Below are 24227 nucleotides of genomic sequence, written 5' to 3'. Positions count from 1 at the left end.
GCTTAATTATAACATTAAAGATAAAGGGAAGGAAAATGCCAAGAATAAACATAATCTTGTCATTTTAACTACAAACTCACAATATAAGAAGAAAAAAGATGTGACAACAACAACTTCGAAGGGGAAGAGGACAGGGATAGAATTGGCTTAGTCTAAGGGAATAAGAGGCCATCAGAATATGGAATACCTCATCTACGAGATGTTTATACAAACCACAGGGTAACCACTAAACAAATAATTAGAACAGAGACACACATTATAAATAAGGAGAAGACTAAGAAAATCAACATAGAAAACTAACTAACTGAATTGGTAGTCTGAAATACATGGGATGAGAAACAAAGGAAATGAAGGATAGCCAGAAAAGGAAAAATAAAATGGCAGCATTAGGCCCCCACATATCAATAATCACTCTAAATATTAATGGATTGAATTCTCCAAGCAAAAGACACAGAGTGGCAGGATTAAAAAACAAGACCCAAGAAGATGCTGCCTCCAGGAAACACATTCAGCTCCAAAGACAAACACAGGGTCAGAGTGAAGTAATAGAAGATGATACTCCAAGCTAATAGTGAACAAAAGAAAGCAGGTGTCACCATACTTAGACAAAGTAGACTTCAAGACAAAACAGGTAATGAGAGACAAAGAGGAGCAGTATATAATGATAACAGGGACACTCCACCAAGAAGAGATAACACTTATAAATATATATGCACCTAACACAGGAGCATCAAAGTACATAAAGCAACTATTAACAAAAAGAAGATGTCAACAATACAATAATAGTAGGGGACCTCAACACCCCACTTACAGCAATAGATAGATCATCCAGACAGAAAGTCAACAAGGGAACTGTAGAGTTAAATGAAAACTACACCAGATGTACTTATAGATAAATAGAGAGCACTCCATCCAAAAACAGCAGGTTACGCATTCTTCTCAAGTGTGCATACAACGTTCTCAAGGATAGATTACATGTAGGGAAACAAGCAAGCCTCAATAAATTTAAGAAGTTTGAAATAATATCAAGCATCTTTTCTGACCCTAATGCTGTGAAACTAGAAATAAACTACAAGAAAAAAAAACAGGAAAGGGGCAAAGATATAGAGATTAAACAACATGCTACTGAACAACCAAGGGATCATTAAGGCAATCAAAGGAAAAATCAAATATTATCTGGAGACAAATAAAAATGAAAACACACCATACCAATTCATTTGGGATGCAGCAACAGTGGTCCTAAGAGGGAAATTCATTGCAATACAGGCTCACCGCAACAAACAGGAAAAATCTCAAATAAGCAATCTCAAACTATACCTAACCAAATTAGAAAGAGAACAAACAAGGCCCAAAGTCAGCAGAAGGAGGGAAATAACAAAAATTAGAGCAGAAAAAAATGAAATTGAAACAAAAAACACAGTAAAAAGTATCAATGAAACAAAAGAGCCAGTTCTTTGAGAAAATAAACAAAACAGACAAACCTTTAGCCAGGCTCACTAAGAAAAAAAAGAGAGAAGGTTCAAATAAATAAAATTAGAAATGAAAGAGGAGAAATTACAACAGATACCACAGAAATACAAAAGGTTATAAGAATACTATGAAAAACTATACGCCAACAAATTGGAAAATCTAGAAGAAAGGAATAAATTCTTAGACTCATCTGAATAGACCAATCACAAATAAAGAGATTGAAACAGTAATGAAAAACCTCCCAAAAATAAAAGTCCAAGACCAGAAGCCTTCTCTGGAGAATTCTACTAAACATTCAAAGATTTAATACCTATTCTTCTCAAACTATTCCAGAAAATTGAGGAAAATGGAGCACTTCCTAAAACATTCTACAGGGCCAAAATCACCCTGATATCAAAGCCAGACAAGGACAATACAAAGAAGGAAAACTACAGGCCAATACTGCTGATGAACAGGGATGCAAAAGTGCTCAAGAAAATACTGGGAAACTCAATACAGCAATAAATTAAAAAGATCATACACCACAATCAAGCGGGATTTATACCAAGGACACAGGGATGGTTCAACATCTGCAAGTCAATCAATGTGATACACCACATTAACAAAATGAACAACAAAGACCACATGATCATCTCAACACACACATAGAAAACATTCAACAAGATCCAACATCCATTTATGATAAAAACGCTTACTAAAATGGATATAGAAGGTACCTCAACATAATAAAGGCCATATATGAGAAACCCACAGCCAACATCACACTCAATGGGGAAAAACTGAAAGCCATTCCTCTGAGAACAGGAACAAGACAAGGGTGCCCACCCTCACCACTCCTATTTAACATAGTACTGTAGGTTTCAGCCAGAACAATTAGGCAAGAAAAAGAACTAAAAGGAATCCAAACAGGCAATGAAGAAGTGAAACTTTCACTGTTTGCAGACAACATGATTTTACATATAGAAAACCCTAAAAAAAATCCATCAGAAAGCTACTAGAAGTAACCAACAATTACAGCAAAGTTGCAGAGTACAAAATCAACTTATAGAAATCAGTTGCACTTCTATACACTAATGATGAACTAACAGGAAGAGAACTCAGGAACACAATCCCATTCACAACTGCAGCACAAAGAATAAAATATCTTGGAATAAATTTAACCAAAGATGTGAAAGACCCACACAAAGAAAACTACAAGACTTTTCTAAAAGAAATTGACGACAACATAGAGATAGAAAGCCATTCCATGCACATGGATGGGAAAAACAAAAATAAATGTCCATACTACCTAAAGCAATCTACAGCTTCAGTGTAATCCCAATCAGAATCCCAATGACATTCTTCACAGAAACAGAATAAAGAACCCTAAAATTTATATGGGGAAGCAAAACAATCTGAATTGCTAAAGCAATCCTGAGAAAAAGGACAAAGCTGGAGGCATCACAGTCCCTGACTTCAAAATATACTACAAAGCTATAGTAATCAAAACAGCATGGTACTGGCACAAAAACAGGCACACAGACCAATGGGACAGAATCAAGAGCCCAGAAATAAACCCCCACATTTACAGACAGCTAATCTTTGACAAAGGAGCTAAGAACATACAATGGAGAAAGGAAAGTCTCTTCAGCAAATGGTGTTGGGAAAACCGGACAGCCACACGCAAAACAATGAAAGTAAAGATCATTCTCTTACACCATACACAAAAATTAACTCAAAATGGATCAAAGACTTGAAGGTAAGATCTGAAACCATATTCCTAGGAAAAAATATAGGCAGTATACTCTCTGACATCAGGCTTAAAAGGATCTTTTTGGACACCATGTCTTCTCAGACAAGGGAAACAATAGAAAGAATAAAGAAGTGGGACTTCATCAGACTCAAGAGCTTCTACAAAGCAAGGGAAAACAGCACTGAAACGAAAAGACAACCCACCAAGGGGGAAAAACTATTTGTAAATCATATATCCAACAAAGGGCTAATCTCCATAATATATAAAGAACTCACACAACTCAACAACAAAAAATCAAACAACCTGATCAAAAAATGGGCAGGGGATATGAACAGACATTTCTCCAAAGAAGAGATACGGACAGCCAATAGGCACATGAAAAGATGCTCATCATCACTGATCATCAGGGAAATGCAAATCAAAACTACACTAAGATATTACCTTACACCCGTTAGAATGGCTAAAACAACCAAGACAAAAAATAACAAATGTTGAAGAGGTTGTGGAGAAAAAGGAACCCTCATGCACTGCTGGTGGGAATGCAAACTGGTGCAGCCACTATGGAAAACAGTGTGGAGATTTCTCAAAAAATCAAAAATAGAAATACCCTATGATCCAGCCATCCCACTACTGGGTATCTATCCAAAGAACTTGAAATCAGCAATTCAAAGAGGCTTATGCACCCCTATGTTCATAGCAGCATTATTCACAATAGCTAAGACATGGAAGCAACCCAAGAGCCCATTGACTGGTGATAAGATAAAGACGATGTGGTTTATATATCAATGGAATACTACTCAGCCATAAAAAATGACAAAATCGTCCCATCCACAACAACAGGGATGGTCCTTGAGGGTATTATGTTAAGGGAAATAAGCCAGCTAAAGAAAGACAAACTCGGTATGATTTCACTCATATGTGGAAGGTAAACACACTGACAAAGAGGACAGATTAGTGGTTACCAGGGGAAAGAGGGGTCGGAGGTAGGCGTAAAGGGGAGCATTTATATGGTGACAGACAAGTAATAATGTACAACTGAAACTTCACAATGTCGTAAACTATCAATCTCAATTAAAAAAATACAAAGAAAAATAAAAGATTAAGAAAAAACATTTATAGCCATATGGCAGCAAAGAGCTAATTTCCTTCACTCATAAAGCTCACATATAACAGAAATGGCAATCATTTAGCAGTTCACAGAAAAAGAAACATGCAGGGGCAAGAAACTCCTAAGATACTCAATTTCTCAAATCAATGGATGAAATTCAAAACACAAGTTAACAATATTATCTATCAGATGGACACAAATGAAAACAACTGTGATACCTAGAAAAGAGAAAGTGTGATGGCAGGAATAAAAAATGTTGCAAGCTTTTTTAGAAGGGGAATTTGACAGTATCTTCCAAAATTTTACATTTTCATATACTCTGACCCAGCAACCTCACCATTACTAGGAATCCACCTCACTCACGTGGGTGCAGGTTCACCAACACGCAGGTATACTCACTACAGCACAGCTCACACTGCACGCCACCAGCCCTACCCTAAGTGCACACAGCAGAGGCCTGCGCAATGAGCACTTCCACACAGCACAGGCCACGATGCAGACAGGAAGGAGTGAGGTGGGACAGTGCGTGCTGACAAGCTGACACCTGCACGGCTGTTTTCTGGAAGGAATCATAGAAACTATTAACAATGCGTACCTCCGAGGAAAGGAATGAGGCAATGCTGTGTGTACATCAGAAAAGAAGGTGACTATTTGGTTCTATTACACCTTTCTGTACTATCTAAAATTTCTTAACAATCTGCATTATTATATCCTTTTATTATTTATTCTTTTGTTGTTGTTGTTGAAATTAACAGATATTTGGAGGACGAGATTATGGGCCACTTTTGTTTTCTACCTTAGCATTTTCAAGTGTTCTCTTTAAGGCACTATGGTTTGGAAGGTTAGCAAAATGGAGCAAAAGCCCAAGTGGGCACCTCAGAAGAACAAATGAGTCCCCCTTATTTAATTTTGCCCACATTGAAATATGGCTGAATTCTCACTTCTTCAAACTTTTAGAAAAATAGCTCCATAAGCTTTAGTCATTCTATATTCTGACATCTCCATAATCTTGTACTCTGAAGGTTCTTAATCTCCTGCAAGTTTTGCCAACTCATGCTGTCTGTCCTCACCAAGAAAGGAAAGAAACTAAGTTCCTCATCCTGCCCCATTTCTCCCCCACACACTTATGTGTTCGTATACGGTCCTAGGGGAACTAGATCCAGAAAGTCGATCTCTCCTCCTCCTCCCAGGGGATGTGCATGCTGATTACTGCTGTTGGCAGCCACCTTCTGCCACAAGGGAACCAGCCTGAGGGCAGCTGAGTGTAGAGAGAGCAGAGCTGACTCTGCAGAGCCACTGACTCAGCCACCCAGGAAATCCGTCTGAATCCAAGGCTTTCTGCTAAGCAAAACGACAGGTTTTTTTACTATTTAAACTGGGTTGAACTAGTTTCCTGCAACATGTAGCCTAAAACATCCCAAAATAATCATTTACTTTCAAAAGGATTTGAGGCAGGGAAATAACACCATCATGTTTTCATTCCACAAATATTCCTTGAGCTCGGAATGTGTGCCCAGCCTTGCAATAGGCACTAAGGATACAGCAGTGACCAGGCCAAAGCGCCCGCTCTCATCTAGCTCACACTCTAATGGAAGAAACAGTTTAAACTTACAAATTAAAAAGACAAGCAAAGGAGTGTTATCGATGGCATCACATCTCTTCAGTGATGTTATTACCCCAGAACATAAAACTGGAAGGGTATGGAGCACATATTCATTCATGCCAAATCCTGGATATTTACACTAAAACTTCCTACCATCACAATGTGAATTCTCAGTTTGTATTTCATATGAAAAAGAAAATATCCAGGAATAGGCTAAAAATTACTTGTGGGTACTAGGAGCTACCTACTTATAATACACACACAAAACCTGACTGAAATGTTGCCATACAATTTTGCTGGTACCTTATGAGCTGGTGGTTCTGGAACGAAGTGAACAGTGTAAAAATGTGAGGCAACAAAAACGGAGTTTCCTGAACTTCTGTGGTAAGTTTTTAGAAATCTCTAATGATTCTTGATATTGTTTTGGCTATGTGTGCTGTCATAAGTCAGTCAAAACATCAGACTATTGTAACTGGGATTAAGAACAACTTCATTTATTCAGAGGTCTTTAAGATTCTGAGTTCAACAATTTTACATGCCTGTAAGATTAGCAACAACACTAGCACCAATGAACATAAAGAGTTAAAAAGAGAGCTTAAGATAAAATCTTAAGGACCTAGAGATTTCCTATTATCTGATTATCATCTACTCATTGTATGGGTCAACATCTGAGTTGCCTATGTTTTCTTTGGTGCTTCCTTGGGGTAAAGCTGGGTTTCTTTTACTCTTCCAGTAGCTAGAGCTCAAGGAATGTCACCAAGAGGAAACTGAACAGCTGACTTGGGAATCAATTTCATGCCACTTGAGTCAGGAATCAAAAAGGAAAAAAAGAAGTTTCTACATCTAGAGGACACCACCATAAACATATCTTTGGTGTGTCTACATAAAATAGCTCAAAAGTTAGAGAAAGGTAAAACTAGCTTATTACAACAAGACAGAAAGAAATTTACACTAGAATTAGCAACAGTTAACTCATGACTTTTTAAAAAGGGTAATTCTTCTGCAGACTCAAATCACTTCTTATATTCAAAAATATCCCACTTGCAACAACATGGATGGACCTTGAGGATATTATGTTAACTGAAATAAGCCAGACAGAGAAAGACAACACACCACATGATTTCACTCGTATGTGGAAGATAAACACACAGACAAAGAGAACAGTTTAGTGGTCAGGAGAGGGGAACAGAACAGATTAGTGCTTACCAGAGGGGTGGGCATAAGGGGTAAAGAGGCACAGATACATGGTGACTGACAAATAATAATGTACAACTGAAATTTCACATTATAAACTATTATGACCTCAATAATAATTTTTACAAAAAGATCTTCAATAAGGTATATGACAGAAATTTTAGAACTCTAGGGACAAAGAATAGAACCTAAAAACTTCCCAGAGAAAAAAAGAGGTCACACATAAAGGATCAGAAAAGCACAAGGCATCTTTACCAACAGTGCTGGAAGCTGGAAAGCAATGGATCAGTATCTTCAAAATGCTGACAGAAAACTATTTCCAAGCCAGGATTCCATAGCCAGTCAAACTATTAATCAGGTAGATAAAGACATTTACATACATGCTCAAAGGCTCAAGATTTACCATCCATGTACCCTGATTCCACCTCAACCTAGTGAAGAACGTGTTCCACCAAAACGAGAGAATAAACCAAGAGGAACTAAGGGATCCAACAAGAGACCAAGAGAAAGAAAATGCCCAGGAAGCAGGTGAAGGCAGGTCCCAGGAAGACAGCTGCAATAGGCCTGGGAGAGACACTAGTCTAGATTGGAGCAGGACAGAGTTCGGGGGGGTGGTGGGGAGGAACAGGGATGACTCGGACAGACGGACTGACAACATCTTAGAGTTTCTGGTAAACTGGATCGAGGAGTGTTTACAAAGCAGCAAAAGTCTTATATGGTGGGAATTAAAGACTATATTGAAATCAATAATATATCATCACATCTCAAAATATAAAAATACTATTAAAAAAGGCAACTAAAAAAGGTAAAAATGGTTGTCTCTAGTTAATGGAAAGGGAGTGAACAAGAAACTGATTTTTTTGCTCTGAGGTTTAAAGCAGTATTTGGCTTTCCAATCTCTGCATATGTATTCTTTTGATACATGTAAACACGTAAGCAATAATTTAAATATCTTCAAATATACAAAAAAAAAAAACCCTGGATGAAATCCACCTACTTGAACCTTCCTTCTAACAGTTCCTTGCTTTTGTTTTTAAATTGGGCGGAGGAACTTAGTATATCTTTAGAAACCAAAAATCACAAAGTATGATTTTGATGATATGCTTTTAAAAATTCATAGAGCCTAATGCTTCAGAATACAGGCTTTGGAGTCAAAAGACCTACATTCAAATCCTGACTCAATCACTTATAAATTACTGTGGGCGAGTTACTTAACTTTTCCAAGGCTTACCCTATTCTCATCTATAAAATCCAACACCTACTAGAGAGGATGTTTGGAAAATTGGGTGAAATAAGGTGTGTTTGACATAGTGCCTGACAGTTACTAAAACTGCTCCTACAACAAATATTATTACTGTTATCACTATTATTTCCTCACTATCAACTTGACTTAAATTTGCCCAAAACATTCTAGAAGACAGAAGCACATCAGGGTGCTTCTCAAATGGCTTAGAAGACTTCATAAGTTCAGACGCCCTTGAGGGTCAAAATTTGAACGCATACACCCTAGAAGAAAAAAGTTAAATAAAATAAAAAATCAAACCAAAAACCTTCCAGAACACACAACCGAATTAGTCTCTGAAGGAACAACAGCAGCTCTTTGCCTTACCTTGCTTCACTCCACAGCACTTCACAACTTATTCCAACATTTCACTATTCATGCCCTGGAGCAAGACCTAATGCATAAACTAAAACTCATCAGACAAAGTCTAAAGTCCTGCTGTGCGTCTCTGGAGGATAAAATGCTGGCAAACTAGCTGGAAAATAGCTACAATACTCACATGCCAAGAAAACTTATGGAAACTTTTAAAATATAAACCATACCCAACAATTCAAATTATTTTCAATGTGAACTCCAAATCATTTTAAAGGCACTGAATCCAAAAGGGGCCAATTTAAGAGGTGGAAAGAACACTGCCTTCTGAATCTTGCAGTTCTGAGGCTGAAGTCGACTCCCTTTGCCTTTTACTAACTGGTATGACTTTGGGCAAGAGACTAAACCTCTCTAAACCACACTTTTCTTACCTGAACCACAGGATATTACTAGTTACCTCGTGGGGTTATTTTGAGAATTAAATAATATGCCCAAGGAGCCCTGTAGGACATGCTCCCAAAGTGAGAATTGCTATAATTACATTACTATTTCATTCTAAGAGCTGCAATTCAGGGTCACTTGTCTACAACCGACCCGTTCTCAATACCCTAGGTCCTCTAGTGTTCTCTGGACCTTCGCTGTAAGTCACTTCCTCATGAAAGGGAGAAAAACTCTGTTCTTCAAGGACAGTATCGTAAACACAAGAAGTCTCCAGTGTACTTCACAACAACACAGGGGACAAGGAGGTCAGAGTGACCTAGCACCATTTAGAGGTCAGTTCGTATGTGGCAGTGGTCACTTCCAGCTAGCAACAACTGCTTAATAACAAGCACTCATCAAAGGGCAGACAGACCAAGAAAACAAAGAGGCAAGAAAGTTCAACTCTCTGTACCCATGACTAGATTCAGAAGTAAATATACAACCAATCAAACGACTAGTTCAACTGGCCTACTTTTTGTAACACTTTTAACAGTTTATTTCACTCTCTGCAATTTTTGATAGTTACTGACACTGATAAAGTAATTCTTTAATTTCTTTAGATATCTAGTAAAAAATAAAAAAGGCAGAGGAGAGCAGACGGAAATCAAACATTACCATAGGACAGCAAGGTGGGAAGCATAGAAAGCTTCTAAAGGGAGTCAAGAAAAACCTGTCTTCCCTAGGAAGAACACAAAATGTCAGTTATCTGTTCTTTCTATACCATCGATGTAGACATTTCATAAATTCTGTCCTTATGAGATTATCAGGAAATTTACCTACAAAAGGGCATTACATAGTGATAAACGGAACAATCCAACAAGAGGATATATAACACTTGTAAATATCTACACACCCAACACAAGAGCACCTAAATACATAAAGCAAATATTAACAGACTTAAAGGAAGAAACAAACAGTGACACAGTAACAGTGGGGGAATTTAACACTCCACTTACATGGATGGATAGATCATCCAGACAGAACATCTGAAGAAACAGTGACTTTAAAAGACACATTAGAGGGGGCCAGCCCAGTGGTGTGCTCCACTTCCGTGGCCCAGGGTTTGCGGGTTTGGACCCCGGGCCCAGACCTAGCACCCCTTGTCAAGCCACAGCCCACATAAGATAGAGCAAGACTGGCACAGACGTTAGCTCAGCGACCATCTTCCTCACACAAAAAAAGAAACATTAGACCACATGGATTTAATAGATGTATACAAAACATTCCATCCAAAAACAGCAGAATACACATTCTTTTTCAACGCATATGAAACATCCTCCAGGAGACATCACGTTAGGACACAGAACAAGTCTCAATAAATTTAAGAAGACTGAAATCTATATAATGTTATAGACCAATACTACCTCGATTTAAAAAAAAAAGAACAGCAATTTACTTACAGAACGTGCTAACACCAATAAAAATACCATGCTAGTACAGACTGGCCGTCAGGTTCTGGCCCTTTCTGCGGCCTCCTCCAGGAAGCACGCACCGACCCCGGGAAGGCGCCGGGCACCGCGCCGCCCGCCGGGACGACCCGCAGCGCTCGGAGCCCTGAGCCGGCTGAGGGCGTTTGGGGCGGAAAAGCACAGTGGAGGCCAGTGAGGAAACGCGGCGGCACGGCGCGGACGCCGGGCGCTGGAAGCCCAGACGCGCGCCCGCCCAGCCGGAGCGTCTCCACCGCTGCCCGCGAACGACGCCCCGACCGGCGCAGGGTCGGGAACCCGCGGACCAGCAGCGGGGCGGGAGCCTGCCGCGCACAGCGGTCACTGACTTGCCCCGCGATCCGGGGCCGACGCACTCCACGGTCCCGGCGCGCGCCCCACGCCCCGAGCCTGTAGCAGGCCTCCACGAGGCCCAGCGCCCGGCCCCCGGCGCGACGCCGCGCTCCGGGTCAGAGCGGGGCCCAAGAACACACGGAAGGCCCGGCGGCCCGGCTCGCCCTGCCCTCCGCCCAGCCGCAGCGCCGCGACTCCTTCAGGACGCCTCCCACGTCAGTCCCTCTGCGTCCGAGAGGAGCCGGCGGGAACCCGCGACGACGCGAGCCCACCCCCCGCCCGCGGAGACCCCACGGGTCGGGAGGCGACCGGACGCGAAGGGACGGCACGCCACGAGCCGGCGGGCGGGCGGGCCCGAGCCACTGCGGCCACTGCGGCCGGCACCGCGGGAGCCCGGGCGGAGCTGCGGCGGGCCCGGGGGCGCCTGCGGGGGCGCGCTCCGGCGGAGCGGGCGGCTCGGAGGGCCGAGGCCGGGCGAGGGGCGCCCGGAGGGGTGCGGGGTGGAGGGCCGGCTGGCCGGGACGGTCACCTGCGAGCAAGGAGCGTTGGGAACACCAGGACGCCGCCGCGGTTCCGGACTCCGTCGCCTCGCGCCCGCGGCTGCCGTCGCCGCGTCACAACCCCGGCGCGCATGCGCCCGGCGCGCCGCCTGCCCAAACCGCGGCGGGGCGGGCCCCTCGGGCTGTCGCGGGGGCGGGGGCGGGGGCGGGGGCGGGGGCGGGGGCGGGGGCGGGGGCGGGGGCGGGGGCGGGGTCTCCGCCGGCTCCGCTGAGCTCGGGCTGGGCTCCAGCCCAGAAGGGGCGGTGCGCGCGCAGACCTTGCTTCTGAATGCCCCCTCCAATAAAAGAAACCGGGTCTCCTTAGAGAGAAGAGTGACGCTAGAGCGGGTCCGGGGGAGCCCAAGCGAGGTCTGCAGCATCGTGCAGCGCCAGGAATAAGCAATTTAGGAAATGTAAACGCATGGAGGCTGTCAGAGGTCACAGGAGTCAACCGGGAAGAGCTCTCAAAGGCCAACGTGGAACAATTTCTGCAACAACTTCAATTATATAGGATTAGATTGTAACAGAGAATATAACATAAATATGCTAGAGTCCATTTTGCTGTAAATAAATGATTAAATGAGTTAATAGGGAGAAGAGATGAATCTTCCTTATATAGGAATTCTAATTAATCATACCCTATCTAGAAGGGGTATTAATCTCCACCCACCGCTGGGTGTGGGCTGTGCATAGTGACTCCCTCCCAAAGAGTACAGCGTGGGAAGGGAGAAAAATAACTAGAGAAACCTCACAAACAGTACTGTACCATGTGATCAAGGTTAGCATCAACAGTGATGAGTCATGATAGTATTTACCCTTATAGGATGTAATGAAGAGGTCACTTTTCCTCTGATCTTCCTCCCAAAAAAGCATAGCCCCAGTCTAACCATGAGAAAAACATCAAATTCCAATTGAGGGAAATTCCACAAAATAACTCACCAGTACTCCTCAAACCTAGCAAGGGCATGAAAAACAAGGGAAGACTCAGAAACTATCACATGCAATGTGATGTCATAGATGGGATCCCGGAACAAAAAAAAATGTTAGTGAAAAAATCGGTAAATTCCAAATATAGTCTGGATTTTAGTTAATAGTAATTTTTAGTTTTGACAATTGTACCATGAGTATGTGAGATGTTAACATTAGGGGAAACTGAGTGAAGAGTAGACTACCTTTGTAACTTTTCTGCAAATCTAAAATTATTCCAAAATAAAAAGTTTATTAAAAAAAAAAACAATGGAGAGAAAAAGGGAAACGTTAATTATCTCTACTGCTCAACTTTTAAGATACTTTTAAGCCCCTGTGGGCCTCTGGGAGCAGGGTAGGGAGAATGCCTGGGAAGTGGCCTGAGGGAACCTTCTGGCAACCCTACTCCTGAGTGGTAGATATGTGTACAGAAACATTTATCAAGATGTACACTTAACATTTGTCATCTTTTCTATATATAAATTTTCTCTCTCTCTATATATATATACTTTTAAAAAGCTAAAACAAAACTTTGGGAAAGGCAGTGGTAAATGATCTTCAGAACTCCAAACTCTGGTGGTAAGGGTTCCTGTCTTAATCTAGCTCCTCTCCCGGGGAAAGAAATGCAGGGTAGGGAGTCCTGTGATGCCTTCCAACCTAATCTGTAAGATAGTGTGGCATCCTCAACACAGAATTCAGAGATTAGCGTCATCTGAAATTCTTCCTGATTCCGCCACCCATGGATGAGGTAGAGCAAATTGCCCGAGGTCACTGAGGTTGCTGACCCTAGAGCTGTGCGTCTGGCGCTAGCCGCCTTCACTGTTGGTCTTAGGTGTCTTTCAGGACTCCGATTAGGAGTGCCCAAAAATACAGTAACATATTGTCTGTGAGTGATGGGACTCCGGATGACCTATTTCTTCTTCCTACTTTTCTGTATTTTCCAAATTCTCTTTAATCAATCACTTAACACTTAAACAACTTAAAATCACTTAAACAACAGGAAAAAGTACTATTTGAATCCAGTTCAGTTTAAGTAGGTGTTCCAGGAGCCAGAGCAGGGAATGTCCCCTGGGTAAGTATTTTAGTTCAGTTAAATTGGCTTTCTGTCCACGGTTGCTGATGAGGAAAGTACAGGCAGGAGAAGGCCCCCTGTGGGCAAGAACACCTGCTTACAGACCCACATCTGCCAGCACGGAAGGTGTGGGTTCTGGTCTGGAACTGAGAGGGGCTTCCAAGAAGCCACACTGGGAATCCCCATGTGTCAGTCACCTGGCTCCATGGCTCCTTAGAATTTGTGGTCTTCAACTCAGTCATGCCAAATTACGTGTTGATTACCCCCACTCCCTTTTTTGCCCTGATTACTAGTATTGCTTCCTTTATTAAAAAAAGAAAGTGATGGGGCCGGCCCCATGCGGTAGTGGTTGAGTTCAGCTTGCTCCGCTTCAGCAGCCCAGGTTTGCAGGTTTGGATCCCGGGCATCAACCTGCACTACTCATCGGCCATGCTGTGGTGGCAACCAACATCCAAAATAGAGAAAGATTGGCACAGATGTTAGCTCAGGGCGAATCCTCCTCGTAAAAAAAAATAAGAAATAGTGGTACATTCTTGTGGTTAAAAGAGAAAATCTAAATAGGATATAAAGTAAAATGTCATGTCTGCCTCCCACATCTCATATAATTTAGAGTGAGGATCTTCCAAATAACAGGAGGTAATATAAACACTCATTTATTTCCAGCTTCTTTACCTTTTCTAAGTGAATCACAGCTTCTCATGTTCTTTTCTTTATTGGATTCATTTTTGGTTTTCTGCAGTATCTCAAGGAATGTATATATATATGTAGGTGTCAACCTTAAAAATAAAAGTTATTTTACCAGTAAAATGACTTTATTCGAGAAAAAACAAAGAATTGCATTTCAAGACCCACATGCTATGGCAAAAGCCATAGGCAAGTCCAACAATCATAGTAGAGGAACATCATTTTATAGAGAAAAAGGAGGAAATTGGGAGGGGTTGTTTTGAATAAAAGTCCACTGAAGAAAAGCAAGAGTTCAGGGTGGTGATGGTTTCTCACTGGCTGAGTCCCTGAGGTCGTCGATTTCTGTTTAGCATGCAATGTACATTTCTTCCTCTTGGGGTCTATAATTGTGTTTTGTTTTGTTTTGTTTTTAAAGATTGGCACCTGAGCTGACAACTCTTGCCAATCTTTTTTTTCCCCCCTTCTTCTCCCCAAAGCCCCCCTGTCCATAGTTGTATATTCTAGTTGTGAGTGTCTCTGGCTGTCCCATGTGGGACAATGCCCCAGCATGGCCTGACAAGCAGTGCCATGTGTGCTCCCAGGATCTGAAGCAGCGAAACCTGAGGCCCCGCCAAAGCAGAGCATGCAAACTTAACCACTTGGCCATGGGGCCCGCCCCCTGTAATTGTTGATTCTTCCTGTTGATGACTTTTTTCTGTTGGGGTCTGTAATTGACTATCTTTCTTGTAACTGACCTTGAGAGGTACTGTGTGAGAGATCCCCTATCCAGCCTCCTGACTTCTTTTTTTTTTTTTTTTTTGAGGAAGGTTGGCCCTAGGCTAATACCCATTGCCAATCCTTCTCTTTTTGCTTGAGGAAGATTGACACTGAGCTAACATCTGTACCCGTCTTTCTCTGTTTTGTATGTGTGATGCTGCTGCAGCGTGACTTAATGAGCAGCGTGCAGGTCCACGCTCAGGATCCAAACCCATGAACCCTGGGCCGCCGAAGTGGAACACAGGAACCCAACCACTACACCCCTGGGCTGGCCCCCAACTCCATTTTAAATGAAGTTTCTCTTTATTAATTTTCACATTTTTCCCCTTTGATCAAGATCTTTCTCCAAAAGCATTGCTAATCAAGAGTCAGGATTTCTGCATTTAGTGGTTTGTCCCTCAGTGCCAGGAAGGACCTTTCACGGTTGTCGTGTCCCACACTGGAGGGAAAGTGCACAGTAGTTGGAAATCATTTAGGCCACATTTGAGTAACAAGGAAGGTTAGGAGGGAGAGCTCTCAGGCACCTGTTATTCAAAGTCTATAGTTGTCTGAGGTCATAAGCATAGGAAATTATTTCAAATTGTTGAGCTAACATCACCTTATTGTGTACATCATGTTTACAAAGATTTGACAGGCAAGAAAATAAAAAACTTAAGAGCCAGCCCTGACAGCCTAGGGGTTAAAGCTTGGTGTGCTCTGCTTCTGCGGCCCTGGTTCAGTTCCCAGGCACAGAACACATCACTCTCCTGTCAGTAGTCATGCTGTGGTGGAAGCTCACATAGAAGAACTAGAAGGACTTACAACTGTGTACTGGGACTTTGGGGAGAAAACAAAAGAGAGGAAGATTGGCAACAGATGTTAGCTCAGGGCCAATCTTTCCCAGCAAAACAACAACATTTTAAAAAATACAAAACAAAATAATTATACAAAACAGAATTAAAAGTGACATGACAATTCCAAGTTGTAAACTAGGAGCCCAAACCTGAGGTTAACCAGCTAAACAGAGGCTTAGTGGGGTGGACCAATGAGAGGCGTCTGATTTGTTATGAAGAGAAAATAGAACGACAAATACAGTAAGAGCACACTCAGACTGAAAGAATTAACTAAGTGCATTGGGAAGACACAGTGCAGGAATAAATATGAAGCCATAGGTGATGAACTCTTTGCAAAAATAGCAAAAACTTCAAGACATATTAAAACAGTCTTGTTATCTCAATAAAACTGTTCGGGAACCAAATGTGTTATCCAATAATACAGCCTGTAGGGTTGCAAATTTGGAGACCTTGAATTTGGATAAGAACCCAGAGTCATTTAATAGGCCAGATGAAAGAAAGACTTCTGTGAATTCTGAACTTTCTAACCCTTCATAAAAAGCAACTGAAAAGATTAATTTGTCACAGGATCATGATAAGGCTGTTTCCAAAAGGCAATAATCAAAAGAGCTTTCCCATTTTCACAAGGGTTTGGGAAATGCAGACAAGAACATTGTCTTTCCAAAGAGATAATGAGAAGAAGCAACAGTGAGAAAGGGAATACAGGCCTGCTCCAGTCATCTTGGAAAGCTGTCTGCCTCAGATGTCACTGCTTCTCTTCCTAGTCAATTTGATTTGGAGATCTCCAGCATTTGTACAGGATTTCATGACAGGTGGAGCCTTCTTTATCTGTGAGGTGTGTACCAAAGGCTCAAGTCTCTCAAGTTTGGCTGCCACCAGGGTAGTGAGGAAGACTCGATATAGTCCCTTCCAAGGAGATTTCAAGGGCAGTAAAATTGGAAATTTCAGTTTGGCTCATCACAGCCATTTAAGGAAATTAGAAGAATTTAGGATCCAGTCCAGCTTTCAGGCATATAACCAAACCTTAAAGACAATTAATAAGGGTAGAAGTTAATATCTACAAAGATACAAACAATTATCCCCATTCTTATTAAAGATAGTCATAGTAAAACTAATTTGTTTATATTAAACTTGGCCTGATTATTTATATTAATGCAGCAAAAATAGTGCTTGACCATATAAATTCTTTTTTAAGATTGCTTTGCTGAAATCTTGTAAGCAAGGTACTAGGTCAATTTTTCAAGGAGTTCCTTAAAGCTGTCGACGAAAATAATCCATAACCAATCTGTAAATGAAAATTTGGGTGAGTTTATTCTGAGCTTAAATCTGAGGATTATAACCCGGGGCCTTTCTTCCTGAAGGAAGAAAGAGCACCAAAGAAGTGGGGTGCACAGAGTGGTTATATACCCTCAGAGAGGATGTCTCACATAGGATTGAAATGTCCCTTTCACAATAGTTGCGAGACTGCTCTGTCGGCACAGCGATTGATGGAAACAGCAGGTAGGTCTTCTGTCTCAGTGAACACAGCAGGGTGGCACTCTGTTGTCTCCAGCTGAGTGGTCACAGGTGAGGTGGGTGGTCAAAGGTGAGTGCAGCAATCAGTTCCTAGCCTAAGGAAAAATGCTTATCCCTAAGGAAATGCTAATGTGGGGGGAAGTTGCACCTTTATCTCAAGGGCCTTTGTTCTTGCCACAGGAAATTGTCTATGCAGATATACAATGTGTGCTCAACAGCCACAATCAGGCCCTTTTGGAAAAAACAAAGTCAGGCTGAATTAGGTTTATACCAAATGGCTTCCTCATATACTCCAATATATCCTATTGCTTGCCATTTTTGTTTGTCAAAGCTGTCTGGTCATACCTGAGTGTATGTACATCTTTCTTGAACTCACCACTCTAGTCAAAGCTTTGGTAATGTAGCCAACACTTTCAATTGTCCTGTTACAAGGGGAACAGACTTTCACGCATGTAAATACATACATTGTCATGAAAAAGAACACTTAAGAACTTCCAAATTCTAGAGGAATCAGGCGAGAGAAAAAGATAAATGTTGCAACCCTTGTTGCAAAGATACACTTTATGAAACGGCTGTTAAGTTACAGATAGCTTAAAGGAGAGGAGAAAAGGGGGTCCTTTAAATCTGGAAAACAAAACTTCAAAGTAATCAGTCCTCCACTCAATTTCCAAAAATTCCCACCCAGTTCACTGTTATGATCTTAAAATTATCAACACCTGTATTTCAGAGTACTTCTCAAAGCCTTTTTCACAAATCTCTTTGAAAATGGAACATTTGTAAAAGCATCAGAGTAAAACAATAACTGTCACTGACAAAAGATTTTTTAAAATGCAATGGGTATGTGCAATTGACAAGGAAATTTGGGTATTTTTGTGACATACTTTTTAGATAGTAACCAGAATTAGAAGTGATAAGATTTATATTAGGACATCAGATTTTTAGGAATTGTATACAATTTCTAGAACACTTTTTAGTAACATTGACCTGTGTAATATAACCTAAAAAGACTTATTATTGTTTATTTGGCCATGCTTATCATGTAATTTGACATACCAAATAAGCCTAATTAGTTAATGTCTCTTTTTATAAGGAGAGGGAACAAATCTTTTGAGATGTCCCAGGTGACTTCTGGAAAATCCCAAAGTTACATCCAGATCAAAAAGGCTTCATTTAGAATTTGAATATTTTGAGAAGCTTGTCAAAAATATCCAAGGTTTGGACACTTGACCAAATAGTATCACAGATCATTATGAAATAATACGTAAGTATCTATTTGACCAAAATAACAATAAAAGTTTTCGAAGGTGAATACCACAGTTTACGTGGTTGTAAGCAAATCTTAACTCCTTTAATACTAAGAAGACTCAGTTTTCTTAAGTAATTAAAGATCTTATAGAAACAACATGGGAAATTATTTTGACAAAAGACAAAATCTTTGTTTTCTAGGCATATTGCTTAAAGGTAAAGAAGCAAGGCCAGCCTGGTGGTGCAGCAGTTAAGTGTGCATGTTCTGCTTCTCAGCGGTCTGGAGTTCGCAGGTTTGGATCCCGGGTGCAGACATGGCGCTGCTTGGCAAAAGCCATGCTGTGGTAGGTGTTCCACAATTAAAGTAGCAGAAGATGGGCATGGATGTTAGCTCAGGGCCAGTCTTCCTCAGCAAAAAGAGGAGGATTGGCAGTAGTTAGCTCAGGGCTAATCTTCCTCAAAAAAAAAAAAAAACAGGTAAAGAAGCTTGCATCGTCTGTTATTGAGAACAGACGAATACCCCAAGAAAAACTTATCCTTTCAACAGAAAAGAAAGACAAATTTTAATTTTGCATCAGCATATTTTGGTATTTAAACTCATTTTAATAAATTCATTTTAATCTTAGCCAGCTTGACCACACATTAAAATTCCTTTCCCAAGATTCCTTTCTGCAAACTTTCTTCACTTTTTTTTACATTTAGATTTTGCCTTTCCCCTGCTCTTTCCCATTCCAAAATAGCTAGCCTCTCTTTAGGACAAAATTACTTTCTTTTCCCCCAAGAAAATGCATTTCTGTTCTTCACACCTTCTTTTATCAAAACACATATCCTACATTCCTTGCATGCAGAGATGTTTCTCTTATTACATATAGTTACTAGAATTCTTAACCCTTAGAATCCTTAATTTGTAGTGAAAAAGTAAGAAGTAAGCAATTGTGGACTAGTAAATTTATAAATACATTTCAAAACTTCTAAAAGCATAAGCCTTTTTAAATAGTACAATCTTTAAATGTGGCATAAGACATGGTTACTAACAGACTCAAATTTATCTTTAACTTCTTTGCAATAGGGAGACAAAGTTGATAAACATGTGTTCAGTAATTAATGTTTTAGTATTTTATACTATTTGGAAACATACTATGTGCAAACATTTTCTTTTTTTGAGGAAGATTAGCTCTGAGCTAACATCTGCCACCAATCCTCCTCTTTTTGCTGAGGAAGACTGGCCCTGAGCTAACATCCGTGCCCATCTTCCTCTACTTTATATGTGGGGTGCCTGCCACAGCATGGCTTGACAAACAGTGCATAGGTGTGCACCTGGGATGCGAACCTGCAGACTCTGGGTCACCAAATCGGAATGTGCACACTTAACCGCTGAGCCAGCGGGCTGGCCCTAACACACTGCTTTACTGATGGAGGATTTTAAACATGTTTTCTTACCTGGTAGGTCTAAAGCTGGGCATCTGAGGGGTACTGTAAATATTCAATAAGAATGTGATTACTCTTTGATCTTGTTTCCAACACAGACAATGGGATAAAAAGAAGTTAATCTTGTTAATTTGCTGTTTTCTTGTTTAACCTGAGAGGTGACTGAAGAGTCATAAGGATTTATGAGCTTGTTTGGCAAAAGAAAAATAATACCTTCAAGGAAGTTACAATCAGATGACCAGATAACCAGGCCCCAGCTGCGGTTGCCGCAGAGAAGTCTGATTGCCCGAGGGCTTATCTAGAGTGAAAGAAACATGGATTTCCCCTTTGCTTCTGAGAAACTCGTCCTTCCGATCCCCATAGCTTTATAACCTCCCCCTCACCCCCAGCTTTCTTCTTCTGTTAAGGAAAGATTTGAGAGGACTTATCTCCCGCCTTCTTGTTTTGGCCAATTCGAATAAATCTTTCTCTAGTCCAAGCACAGGTGTCTCAGTGACTGGCTTGCTGCTCACCGGGCACACAAACTTGAGATTACGAGGCTCACCATCAGGTCTAGTAGGCCCCTCCCTATTACTCTTTATTTTCAAAGTTTTCCTGGCAGATAGTCTTGCTTTTGATTTTTCTTGTGGAATTTCCCCCCATATGTAAATTATCACTTTAGTTAAAAATAATTATTGGTGTTTTACAGGAATTGTATTAAATTCATACATTTCTTTACGCAGATTGACATCTTTCTGATGTTAAATCTACTTATCCAAGAATATGGTATTTTTCTCCATGTGTTTAAGTGTCCTTTTGGTAGTTATTTAAAATTTTATTCATGTAGATGTTGCACAACTCTTATAAAACATTATTGTTGGGTATTATATTGTCGTATTTATATACTTGTTCCTTTTTCCTATAAGTAATCTTGCATAAAATGGATCTTTTCTTCCATTATATCTTCTTTTAGATACATGATAGCTATCCTTTTTTTTTTTCATTTTGATTATTGCTTGTTACTGAATTGTCTTATTTTTTGTGTAGTTTTTTAAATGATCTCATCTGCTTTGGATCTGATGCTTAAGTAAGAAATAAACTTGTTACGTGTAGACACCGAGCTTTTGGGCTTGTTGCTACTGCAGCATTTCCTAGCTATCCTGATAGATACAAGTGATCAAAAAACCCAAAAAAGACACTCAACACACAAATATAGTAAGGTAATAGTCTGTTGGGGCAACGGGACAACAGAAGCAGGACTTCAAGGAGGAAAAGGAACAATGACATTTTGTACTGTTATAGAACTTACAGATTTTTTTAAATGGAAAATAGTGAGAATCAAATTACGATGGTATCTATATTCCAACGGATATGTTTTAAAGAGTAACATCCAGTTTTATCTAAAACTATCAACATTTACAGCGTGCCAGAAATCACGTCCTTTGCAACTCTTTTAACTTGCACTGAAGTCTTACAGATACCAAGTAGAGTGTTTGGGAACTGTAACTGATGTTCGCGGACGGACAGCCGGCTGTCTCCTGCTTGCTCAGGGCAAGGGGGGCTGCTGGGGCTCTCTTCGCCTTGTCCAGGCCCCCTCTGCTGTCCTGCTCTCCGGGCCGTAGACTGCGCGTCCCACCTGCACCGTGGGATGCCACCCCCTCTCTCCGAGGCACACCTGCTGGCTCTCAGCTCAGGCAGGGAACTTGTGGGTCCTATTGATGTTACAGAGACAGCGGGAGCAGTTCTGGGAAAGCTGAAAGCCAGAACTTTCTCTTTAACCGCAAGTACTCAGAAGCCAGACTTTGGCTGTGAATCCTAGGTCGGCTTCCTAGTAGTTGCGTGTTCTTGAAGTTTGTCAGCCTCTTTGTGCCTTAACTTCCTCATTTGTAAAACGGCTCATTGTAAGTATTAAAGGACGTAACGACCGCCGAGCACGGACAGCCGTGTCTGCGGAGCGGAGCGCTCGGCCACGCCGCAGCCACCGCGGTCCCCGCGTCGCCAAGCCGCGCTCCGGCGCAGCCCGGCCCGCCGGGCTCCAGGGACTGAGCCGCCCCGCGGCCAGGGGTGCGCCTGCGCCGACACAAAGGCGCCTGCCGGGCGGTGGCTGCTCTAAAACCCAAAACCAAGTGCATTTCTTCTCGTAGAAGTTAGTAAAGCGCTACAACCAGGTTCCCACCTGTTCCTCTTCCCGCACCGCATTAGCGCGAGAGCAGGAACTGCAAGGAGGAAACCCTCCCAGGGCAGCTTATTCCAAAGGGCCGACGGACCGCCGCGCGCCGCCTCTCCATCCGGGGTCCTCTCGGTCGCCGGCGGGAGCGCGCACGCCGCCTCCCCCGCCCCCAGGCCGACGGCGCCGTCGAGTCACGTGCCCGGCGCGCCTCCGCGGCGGCGCGTCCCGGGCGGAAGTGAGGTCGGCGGCGCGGCGGCTGCGCAGCGTCGGCGGGGCGCGCGGGCTGCGGAGAGGCGGGCCGGGCGCGGAGCAGGGGAGTGGGCCGCGGCGGCGGCGGCGACTGGCCCTCGCGGCTCGGCCCCCGCATCGGAGCAGGCCTCCGCGGCGCTCGCCCCGGGCCGGCGCGCTGGTCAGCGAGGCCCAGGCCGCCCGCCGCGGCGCGGGGAGCGAGTGAGTGCGGGCGGGGCGGGCGGGTGCCCTCGGGCTCGGCGCGCGGCCCGGCGGCCCGGCCGGAAGTGCAGCGCTTTGTGCGGCCGGGGCGGCGCCGATGCCGGGCCCGTGCGAGCCCGAGCGACCCCGTGGGGAACTGTGCGAGGGGAGCGGCGGGGTGCGGTGCTGCCGCCCGGCTGTGGACGCCCACGAGCGCGTGCGCGAGGCGCCGTGCCTGCCGCACGTGCGCGCCGCCCGCCCGGCCGAGCCGGTGGCGCTCGGGCGCCTCAGCCGGGCTGTTTCCGAGAGGGCCCTCGGGCCCGCGCGGGCGCTCGGAGCGAGCGGCGGGCGGCTGGGGCGCGCGCGCCGCGTTGCTCTTGTGGCGCGCGTCCGCTTGCTGCGGGTTGTAGGGTTCGTGCTGCGTTGAGGTCGGGCGGAGAAGTAGCTTGGAGTATGTTAGCGTGCGAGGAAACTCGTAAAATGACAAAGTTTGTCTGGTTCCCACTCCTCAAACTCTCAAGTCATCTCTGTGTAATTTGAGATTATTTTGTCAGATATCACATGGAAAACTTTAGGTGAAAGGGTTTTTTAAGGCAATAATAGGGCCACATTTAAACTTTGGTAAGTAAACAGGTAGTGGATTACTTTAGCCTTGACAGCCAAGAATTGAGCAGTTTAAGGCTGTTTTTCCTCGGTGTTGAAGCCGCTGTGGTGCGCGTCGTGAGGGCTGGCTGTCTGTCTCAGGCGTTGTGAAGCGGGTTTGCGCTCGGCTCGCTCTGGCGCGGGTGTTCGCCCGTGCGGCCTGTGCCCGGCCCGTCTGCCTGAGTGGAGGCCCGGGTCTGGGAGGGTCGCCGCGGGCTCGCTCTGGCTGCTCCTGGGCCGCGGCCGCCGCTGCAGCGCCGTCGGCCTGCCTCCTGGCCTCCGGAGGAGTCGGAGCGCGTGTAGGGCGGGCGCCTGCAGCCCGGGAGGAAGCGGGGAGCCCCGTCTGCTGCTGTCCCTGCTCTCCTGCCCGCTTATCAGGCCTGAAATAGTTGCCAGGATTTTCAGTTCTGCTCTGCAACTGCCTTTCAAACCATTCCCATTTTAAGGTTAGATAGACAGAATTCTACTGCCAAAGTTATTTGCGTTTTCAAATATCAGGAAAATGAGTATTGTAATGTCACAGATGCAGAAGATTAGAACTGAAAATTTTTTTTTAAGTACATTTAAAAAATATATATGTATATTATTTTGGTGAGGAAGACTGGCTCTGAGCTGACGTCTGTTACCAATCTTCTCTGTCTGCTTGAGGCGGGTCATCCCTGAGCTAACGTCTGTGCCTGTCCTCTACTTTGTATGTGGGATGCTGCCACAGCATGGCTTGATGCGCGGTCTGTAGGTCCATAGCCAGGCCGAGCACCCGCAGTCCCAGGGCCACTGAAGTGGAGTGCATGAACTCAGCCACTATGCCACTGGGCCAGCCCCTGAAAAATACTGTTTTAACTTTTTATTGGTTTTGTAGTTTAAAGAGAAATTTTTGTCTGCCAGACTTCTGTTATATAAACCTCTTTTTTCCTGGATTAGTTGAGAACAGTTTTAAAACAGCTATACACCAGTGTAACAGAGTAATAGTTAATTTTGTCATGTTTGTGTTCCACTCTCTGTATCTTTGA

At 43.2% G+C, this 24227-nt stretch overlaps 2 protein-coding genes, 1 long non-coding RNA gene and 1 other non-coding gene across 20 annotated transcripts in view; 2 read left to right on the top strand and 2 right to left on the bottom strand.

The window, feature by feature from the left end:
- The window catches only part of PLEKHB2 (pleckstrin homology domain containing B2), a 35052-nt gene extending 23398 nt beyond the window's left edge, over nt 1-11654 (bottom strand). The window contains exon 1 of one of the 4 annotated variants that reach the window (XM_023622625.2): nt 11489-11654. The gene's annotated coding sequence lies outside the window, so the exon portion shown is untranslated. Of the gene's footprint in view, nt 1-10581; nt 11184-11488 lie in introns of those variants that run through there. The other 3 variants (XM_023622626.2, XM_014732353.3, XM_070242247.1) reach the window with 3 other exon arrangements.
- Nucleotides 11655-15072: 3418 nt separating this feature from the next.
- Nucleotides 15073-22299, bottom strand: LOC138918834 (uncharacterized). Its single transcript, XR_011428652.1, has 3 exons — nt 22153-22299; nt 20010-20042; nt 15073-16832 (listed from the first exon to the last, which is right to left on the bottom strand). It is a non-coding gene; the product is annotated as an uncharacterized lncRNA (long non-coding RNA).
- The window catches only part of FAM168B (family with sequence similarity 168 member B), a 39119-nt gene continuing 37115 nt past the window's right edge, over nt 22224-24227 (top strand). The window contains exon 1 of one of the 14 annotated variants that reach the window (XM_070242238.1): nt 22224-22386. The gene's annotated coding sequence lies outside the window, so the exon portion shown is untranslated. Of the gene's footprint in view, nt 22597-22665; nt 23197-24227 lie in introns of those variants that run through there. The other 13 variants (XM_070242242.1, XM_070242239.1, XM_070242245.1 and 10 more) reach the window with 13 other exon arrangements.
- MIR9184 (microRNA mir-9184) lies at nt 23908-24016 on the top strand. The gene has a single exon (NR_128264.2). It is a non-coding gene; the product is annotated as a microRNA mir-9184 (primary transcript).

This window comes from Equus caballus, chromosome 18 (genome assembly GCF_041296265.1).
Source record: "Equus caballus isolate H_3958 breed thoroughbred chromosome 18, TB-T2T, whole genome shotgun sequence".
Taxonomy (NCBI): Eukaryota; Metazoa; Chordata; class Mammalia; order Perissodactyla; family Equidae; genus Equus; species Equus caballus.
Note: the sequence above shows the minus strand (reverse complement) of the source record. Positions and strands in the feature narration are given on the sequence as shown.